General features: G+C 49.5%; 1 long non-coding RNA gene across 1 annotated transcript in view; it reads left to right on the top strand.

The window, feature by feature from the left end:
* The window catches only part of LOC107182724, a 9,593-nt gene extending 6,925 nt beyond the window's left edge, over positions 1-2,668 (top strand). The window contains exon 3 of the long non-coding RNA XR_001513457.1: positions 2,307-2,668. This is a non-coding gene — a long non-coding RNA (uncharacterized LOC107182724). The remainder of the gene's footprint in view (positions 1-2,306) is intronic.
* The last annotated feature ends 6,048 nt before the right edge of the window (positions 2,669-8,716 follow it).

Below are 8,716 nucleotides of genomic sequence, written 5' to 3'. Positions count from 1 at the left end.
ACAGCTAGACATCCATGTCCCGGCACATCTAACTGCCTGCTTGACGCTGTGTCTCAAAGTATGGCAGACTCAACTTCTCTAAAAGAATACATAGCCCTTCTCCCAGTCCTGGCCCTCGTCCAGCATTTCCTGTCTCAGCGACGGGCACAAGGGTTCATTCCTTTTCTCAAGCCAGAAATCTAGGAATCGTGCTTGGCTTTATTTCTCCTTCGTCTCCAGCATCTAGTCAAGCTCTGTCCTTTCTGTCTTAAATATTTTCTTCAAACTCCTTTGCCTTCTCTCACCACAACGACCTTGTTCAAGCTACCACGGTCTCTCACATGTCTGATCTAGATTAGACACCCTTGCTTAAAGTTCCCCCTTAACATTACCTCCAAGCCCTTGACTATCCTCCAGTCTCCCCAGCTACCACAGTCCCCTCCTGAGACAGCCATACCATCGTTTTTCTGTCCCTTTTAACTTCTTTAAAATATATATATATATATTATTGATTTCAGAGAGGAAGGGAGAGGGAGAAAGACAGAGAAACATCAATGCTGAGAGAGAAAATCATTGATTGGCTGCCGATATTTCAGTAGCCGATTGCCACGTCATTAGTCTTGGACTGACCTGTTTGGTGTGCATAACAGGAAATATTTTGCTTTCGGAGAACAAGAAAAATAGGTTTATTTGCGTTACACTTACTCATTTGTGCAGTTATTCAGTGTCTGGTAAGTTAATGTTCAAGAAAAAAATATTAACTTTTATTAAGATGTTCTATTTTTTTATGGTAACGATGACTCATTTATTTCAGCCCTTTGTATTCAGCGTGTCTCTATTGAAATAAACCTACGTTTCTATGAAAACTGAAGCTTTTGTTTTTTTGCGGCCCACAGATTCTCAAACCTTGTTTATTTGGCCCGTGTCAGCCTTTGAGTTTGACATGCTTGGCCTAAAGGAGCAGGGACCGTTCTGCATGTTGTCACCAGCCAGTGTGTTTGTACATTCACTCGAGCCAAACCCAAAGAGAAGGGAACGTATGGAATCAAAAGTCAAAACAGAGCAAGGACTTGTGAGCAGAAAGGCTTCCCTAAGACAGGCCTGTGGGAGACAAATAAAGCTTTGCCTCCCACACGCTGTATCAAACCCAGCTCCATCTCACCCTGGTCTCAACCTCAACCCATGATGCCTTCTCCATTCTTATCTTAGACCGAAATCCCTTGTGGGCTGATGGAAGGCGGCTCTGCTACTTCAGATGAGGCGGTCAGATAAGCTTCATGTCAAAAATGCTTGTAGCTTCTCACGGGCACCGGCAGAGAACTGCTTAGTCAACAGGGCCCCCGCTCCTGGAGGTCCCCAGGGGGCATCGGGCAGCAGGCAGGAGCTGTCTGGGCAGGAGTTTCTGCAGGAGACCCCGTGCAGGGTTGGCTGGTCAAGTGTGATTAAACTGGGTGAGCATGGGCGAGGGTGTAGTTCAGACAGGAGTTGCTACTGAGATAGTGATCATAAGGTAGGTGGCAAAGGGCCAGACAGTGGGCGGGGCAGGCTCAGGTTGCCAGGCAAGCTGTCATAGACAAGGAGGGCAGAAAACCAGCGAAACGCAACACCACGCGCACCTGAGAGAGACGTGTTGTTCTGACACCTCGCTGGGTCAAATGAGCCCATTTTAACTCCAGGCAGCCCGGCTTGAACTGGGCAGTCCTGTCCCAGAGAAATTTCATCTCATCTTAAAGGGCTGAGCCTCCTCTCACTGTCCAGGTATGCAGTGTCATACTCCAGCTCCGCTGGGAGGAAGTTTCTAGCTAAACTCCCCTGCTGAGAGCTGGCATCAACGAAGGTGAAGGTGGCTTCTGGGGTGTGATTTGTAGGTTCTGCCGGCGTGATCTGTGGGTGGGGGTGTGAGGGGCACATCCACTCTGAGATCTGTACAGGCAGCTCTTCTACAAATGAGATGAATCATGAGCCACTGAGGCTCTATTCCTCAGAGCTTTTATGAATTGATTAGAAAAGCTCCATGAATAGTCATAATAGGAACCACCTTTGATTCTCAGTTCCATGCCAGACCCTGAAACAACATATCATATCTTATTAAATCCTCACAGCAGCCCTAGCCGGTTTAGTTCAGTGGTTAGGGTGTTGGCCTGTGGACTGAGGGTCTTGGGTTCGATTCCGGTCAAGGGCACGTACCCCAGTGGCAGGCTCGATCCCCGGCCCCAGTTGGGGCACGTGCAGGAGGCAACCATTCGATGTCTCTCTCACATCAGTGTTTCTCCGTCTCTCCCCCTCCCTTCCATTCTCTCTAAAAACAAAAACTACCCTCTGGGGAGGATTAACCACAGCAACACAATCTTCACAACAACCTTAAGAAATGGCTGCTATGAATAGTCTCGGTTTACTGATGAAGAAACGTGACTTGGAGAGAGGAGTAACTAAGAAGGTCACTGTGAGTGAAAAGTAGTGGCCGGTCTCCTTGCTGCGCTAGGTCTACCCTCTCCTCTTCTGCTTCCAACCATAAGCGAACGGAAACTTGGAGAAACACCTGGGCAGCGACCCTGGTGGCAGTAACAGCAGCAGCTACAACCCTGAGGGTTCCCCAGCCGAAGTCTGTCCCTTTCGTTAGCGTGTTGAAGGCTGCACAGCTGACGTGTGCCATTCGGGCAGGCTGATGCGTTCGACTGCCCGGGAGGGTTTCATCCTAGAATGACATGAGGACTGGGAGAGGTGTGGGCAGCTCTGGTTCCTATTTTGGATCAGGTGGCCACTAACCAGTAGGTTTCCCCCTCGAATTCCAGTCTGCCCAAAGCCCTCGGTGGCCATGAGGAGGGTTATACACCATCACAGGGTGATGTGGGGCCCAGGTACGTCTTGTGGTCTGAGCAACCCTGGCAAGGGCACCCATGCATCTGAGGGTAACTGACAGAACCTGTTGAACCAGAAGGAGCCTGGCTCCTCCCGGGTGGCCCGGTTGAGGGAGAGGCAGCCCCTCCCAGCCACACTCAGAAGCAGCAGGCAAGTTGACACTGTCATCTCCGGGGACATGTGCGTGGATTCGGAGCAGACAGCCTGTGAGAGCAGGATGCTGGTGAGATGTGCAGAATCGAACTGCACACGAAGCCAGGTGGTAAGCTGGGCCAGCGAACCACTACTGGTTAAATCGAAGGATGGCAAGAGATGTCAGCAGATCTTGGTGGGCTGTGTTGATGTCAGTGGCTTCTTCCAGAGGATGCTAGCAGCTTAAGTCAGGAATCTGAAGTCAGTGTGAAAATAAGTTCTTTTTAAAAAAAAAGTATAGGGTAATAATAAATAGAAGGGATTTTCAATAAGGTAGCAGAGAACCTCCCCAAGTGGGTTCAGTCTTGGGTACCAAGAACGACAGAGCAGTGATGGATTGATTTGCCCAGAGATCAAAGAGCTTGAGTCTGTGTTACTAAGTGTTTCTCGGATATAAGTGGGGGAAACTAGCCCCTTTGACTAGAGGCAACCTGAGTCCACTACCCCTTCCCCTGAAATAAGCCTGGATGGTGTCTAAGAACGTCAGTCCCGGAAAGGAAATAAAACAGAGCGGCTAAAACATGGAGTCAGTGTCGCACAGAACCACACGGGAAGCCATCCCTGCCATTTTTAAAATATATATATGTTTTTATTGATCTCAGAGGGGAAGGGAGAGGGAGAGAGAGAGAAACATCCATGATGAGAGAGAATCGGATCGGCTGCCTCCTGCACGCCCCCCACTGGGGATGGAGTCCGAAACCTGGACATGTGCCCTTGGCTAGAATTGAACAGGGGTACGAATACCTGCCTTCCTTCCTTCACAGGGTTGGCATGGGGTCAGGCACTTTAACCTTTGTGAAGTGAGCACTCACGGAGAAACATGAGAGAGAGACTTTGGTCCAAATGACCGACTCAGCTCTCGAACCAGCAGCTGGAAAGAGGTGGGAATGAAGGAAAGGATGCTTTTCAGGAAAGAGCAAGAGAGTGAACAGGACTCAGTGAGGGAGTGGCCACCGGGCACAGCGCTGGGCAAGGGAGGGAAGTCAGAGTCTGGTTCCTATTGATCAAGATGGCCCAAGGCTAAGAGAGGATGTCCTGTACCAGGACCCACGCCGTTGTCTAGGTCATGAAACGAGATCACCAGCCGCCCCCTCCCTGGACCTTGGAGCACAGGTACCCTGCACAACAGAGGGACTGGGGGGCTGTGGCGAAGGCTGGCAGGCCTCCGGGTGCAGGTGTTGTCACTGCAAACAACTGCAACCCGGATGCTTCCAGCGGCAGTAGCAGAACTGCATGCTGAGGTCCCCTGGGGGCAACCACAGGTGGGACCAGGCCCATCACATGAGTCTCCTACAGGACGGACAGTGAACGAGGAAGGGGGTCTGACACAAGGCAGGTTGTCTGTTGCTGAGATCTGGGGACCACGTGGAAGGACCTGAGTCCAACCCCAGCCAAGAGCCAGCAAGAAGACAACCTTCATTTCTGGAACTGCAGGAAACTGAATTCAGCCAACAACAAGACTCTCATAGCCAGAAGCAAAGATGAAACCTCAAGGCTTATCAAATGTCTTTCCTCCAAAAAAAAAAAAAAAAAGAACCAAAATGACCTCACTGGGTGCTCAAATAATAAGGGGACTTACTGGGCACTTTTATATTGTTTTATTAAATTCTTACAATTCCATCAAGTGGTAATTAGATCTCCATTTTACAGAGAAAAAACCCAACCACTTAAAAAAGGGACAGTCATCTGGTGCCAGGGATGAAGGACTGGCCTTCGAGCCCAGGGCTGCTTGATTCCAAACCCCACTCTTTCTACTCTGTAACCCTGACCCGCCTGGGGGCTTGGTGGCTGAAGTGTGACAGCCACACGGAGAAGACCAGTCAGCACTCTCCCCTTTGGGTCAGCGCCCCTCAGTCTGTCACCTCATCCTTGGATACATGCGGTTTCCGTGTGGATTTCCCAGATCAGAGGTAAATGGCTTCGCTCGATCGTTTCGGATCAATACTAGTAAGTGGACTCTAGAACTAGTGTGCACAGTGGACATGACCTCCCAGCTCCACCCAGGAATTCTGTTTCCCGAGGTGACTCATTGCATCTGGTCTTCATCCATGGGCCAACCTGCCAACGACGCTGAAGACATCCCTTCACTCTGGGCTGTACCTCTCCATCCCCTGGGGATTGCCACCTCAAAGACCTTCTGCTTTGATGTCCAGGGCGGGCTCGCGCTCTGGTGCCTGGGCAGGGTTTGTGGGGGGACTGACTGGGGATCCCCACCATGTGGTTTTTCTCAGGGGAAACATTCACCCATACACAGCCCTGCAACATGGTGCCGCGCTGGGGGACATTCATCAGGAGCCCCTGAGCAAGGTCAGAGCGATCGGAGCTAACGAGTCACAAGGGCCCGGTCGGCGTGGCTCAGTGGTTGAGCATAGACCTATGAACCAGGAGGTCACGGTTTGATTCCCTGCCCGGGTTGCAGGCTCAATCCTCAGTGGGGGGCGTGCAGGAGGCTGCCGATCAAAGCTGCTTGCTTCATCACACAAAACAGAGCGGAATCCAAGCAAGTGGCATGCAGCGGCTTTTAGTTTCCATTTGCCAGGGACACATATGGGGAGCAGGATCTCTCACTATTTCTCTGGAAATAGTGTCATCAAACACAATTTAGGAATTATCAACTATTTTCCCTCCTCGCATTTTATTCAGTCTTTCATTGTATATTTTTATTTTTTTTAAATATTTTTATTGATTTCAGAGAGGGAGAGATAGAAACATCAATGATGAGGGAGAATCATTGATTGGCTGCCTCCTGCATACCCCACACTGGGGATTGAGCCCACAACCCCGGCATGTGCCCTTGACCGGAACTGAACCCAGGACCATTCAGTCCATAGGCCACCGCTCTATCCACAGAGCCAAACCAGCTACAGCAATGCTAGTATAATTTTAAAGACTCCGCCTTAGCCGGTTTGGCTCAGTGAATAGAGCATCAGCCTGTAGACTGAAGGGTCCCGGGTTCGATGCCAGTCAAGGGCACATGCCCAGGTTGTGGGCTCGATCCCCAGTAGGGGATGTGCAGGAGGCAGCTGATCAATGATTCTTTCTCATCATTGATGTTTCTATCTCTCCCTCTCTGAAATCAATAAAAATATACTGTATACACTGGTAACACAAAACTTTGTACTTCTTGCAGTGACTTACCCTCAACCCTCTAGTCCTAGGCAGATACTAACGCAATGATACCATCTCTGTGGGCTCGCCGGCTCCGGGTATTTCATTCTAATGTAGGATCGCACCCCCCCAGTAGGGGATGTGCAGGAGGCAGCTGATCAATGATTCTTTCTCATCATTGATGTTTCTATCTCTCTCTCTCTCCCCCTCTCCCTTCCTCTCTGAAATAAATATATATTTATATTTTTATTTTTTATATGACTCCCAAAGGAAGCAGTGGTCAAGAGAAATGTCCCTGGCGAAGCTGCCTGCTCCCTCTGGGTGAAAAGTCGGAGGGGAATACCAGGTGTGATGGGGGTTGGTGTGGACTCTAGAATGTTTCATAAGCCCGCTTACCCCCTCTCCTAGCTACGGAGAGAGCAGTCAAGGCTGCTGGGAAAAGGGTTCGTGTTGATTTCCCAACACAAAGAGCAGATTAGTCAACTTGGAAAAAATTCAGAGAAGTTGAAACCCTTCCCGAACTCCCGGTTTCATAAATCAGCTGAGACAGTAATCCGCCCTCCACATTCGGGAAAGCTGGCCTTGCATCACCGACCAGGCCCAGAGAAACAGCTCTTGATTGTGACTTCAATCAGTGATAACCGGAGCCAGCTACAAAGGACCCTGTCCGAGAGGAGATGCGTGGGAAGGAAAATGGGTTCAGGGAGAGGAGGGAGGCCAGTGGCACTTACATGGTGCCTAAGATCCTACTTCTGGGGTCCCTGGACAAACTGCCCTGTCTCTGGAGAAATACCCCCCCCCCATGCGGCGAAGGGGTGGTTCACTAGGCTTTCAGGCAGCGGTTCTCAACCTTCTGGCCCTTTAAATACAGTTCCTCATGTGGTGACCCAACCATAAAATTATTTCCGTTGCTACTTCATCACTGTCATGTTGCTGCTGTGATGAATCGTCGTGTAAATATCTGATAGGCAGGATGGTCTTAGGCAACCCCTGTGAAAGGGTCGTTCGACCGCCAAAGGGGTCGCGACCCACAGGTTGAGAACCGCTGCTTTAGGGGGCCATAGAGACGGCCTCCCAGAGCTGTGATGCTTCTGTTGTCCAAATTCCATGCCTAGGAAACAGCCTTCTGCTAATAATGACACAGTCGCCCGAGAGCCCCTCTATGAGAAAGGATGGCAGCTTTCCCCCCGCGGGCACGGACGGGAGGCCCCGGCATTCTGGTCCCTGGGAAGGGGGACCTGACTGCGGATTCCGCTGGAGTTCGATGGACCTGTCCGTGTGGGAATATAGACCAAGAGCCGTAAAATCCTTCTCTGATCCTTTCCTTCTACTGTGGGGCCTAATGCTCTCACGTTCATATCAATGCTATTTCTAATGATGGAAACAGGAGAAACACACTGAAATATTGTTTTCCTTTCTAAAATACATGTGTAGATGACATTACGTCACACATATGACATAACATTGAATTAAAAGCGGAACACCACATGGTAGTCAAATGTTTGTTACAATTCTATAAAGTCTCTGTAGAGACATTATTTTTTAAAAAATTTTTTATTGATTGTTTTACAGAGAGGAAGGGAGAGGAATAGAGAGTGAGAAACCTCAATGAGAGAGAAACATCCATCAGCTGCCTCCTGCACACTCCCTACTGGGGATGTGCCCACAACCAAGGTACATGCCCTTGACCGGAATCGAACCTGGGACCCTTCAGTACGCAGGCTGACGCTCTATCCATTGAGCCAAACCGGTTAGGGCGAGACATTATTAAGGGGAGGAAATACATTTCAAGGCACGGGAATGGTTTCTAATGAAGTGTTCACCCCTCTGGCAGGCATTGCAGCCGAAGGAGGAGGACCCGTGGGCAAAGTACTAGGTCAGGACTGGCAGAGGAAAGAATACCTAGGGTAGGATTACTGATGTCCCCCCACCTTTCGCATCCAGGGCAGTCCAACTGGCCCGCTAGATGTGGGCCACACGCACCCAAGGGAATACATGCCACCTGGTGGCTGGATCTGAACATTACAGCTCCGTTAATTCCTGGGGGTCAGACTTACTAATAAGAAAAACTAGGTAGCTGGCCGTTTGGGGTAAGCTTTTCATGCACCCAAAAGCATCTTACCTGGCTCCTGGCTTATCATTGCCATTTCCTGAAAACCCTCTTACTACCTCTCCACGTTTGCCAGGGTCCCCAGTCACGCCTTTTCTCACCCTCAATCAATATAATATCTTTAGGATCATCTTTCCTCTGAAAACGTAACGTATCCTGAAGGATCAAGACTCAGTCCTCGAGGAGGGGAAAGCCATCCCTTTACCCTGGGGATGCTCTCTAATTCTTCCCCAGAAACACAGCGATATATTTTATTATTAAGCAATCAAAAGATAAATTCGCAAAGGTAACACATTCTGTGTCACTGTCCTTATTTTTTTTTTTTTTTAATGGCTCATTCATTATAGAACACTATCCCCATCTTTCAACCAACCCTTGGTAATCCTTTGGGATATGTCTGGGCCATTAAAATAGCAGCATTTCCTTTCTCGTCTATTTGTGTTACTGTTATTATTCGTGTCCTTCAAG

Source organism: Myotis davidii, unplaced genomic scaffold, assembly GCF_000327345.1.
Source record: "Myotis davidii unplaced genomic scaffold, ASM32734v1 scaffold174, whole genome shotgun sequence".
In the NCBI taxonomy this organism is placed as follows: domain Eukaryota; kingdom Metazoa; phylum Chordata; class Mammalia; order Chiroptera; family Vespertilionidae; genus Myotis; species Myotis davidii.
The sequence above is the reverse complement of the archived record's forward strand: the minus strand, read 5'-3'. Positions and strand labels throughout refer to the sequence as shown.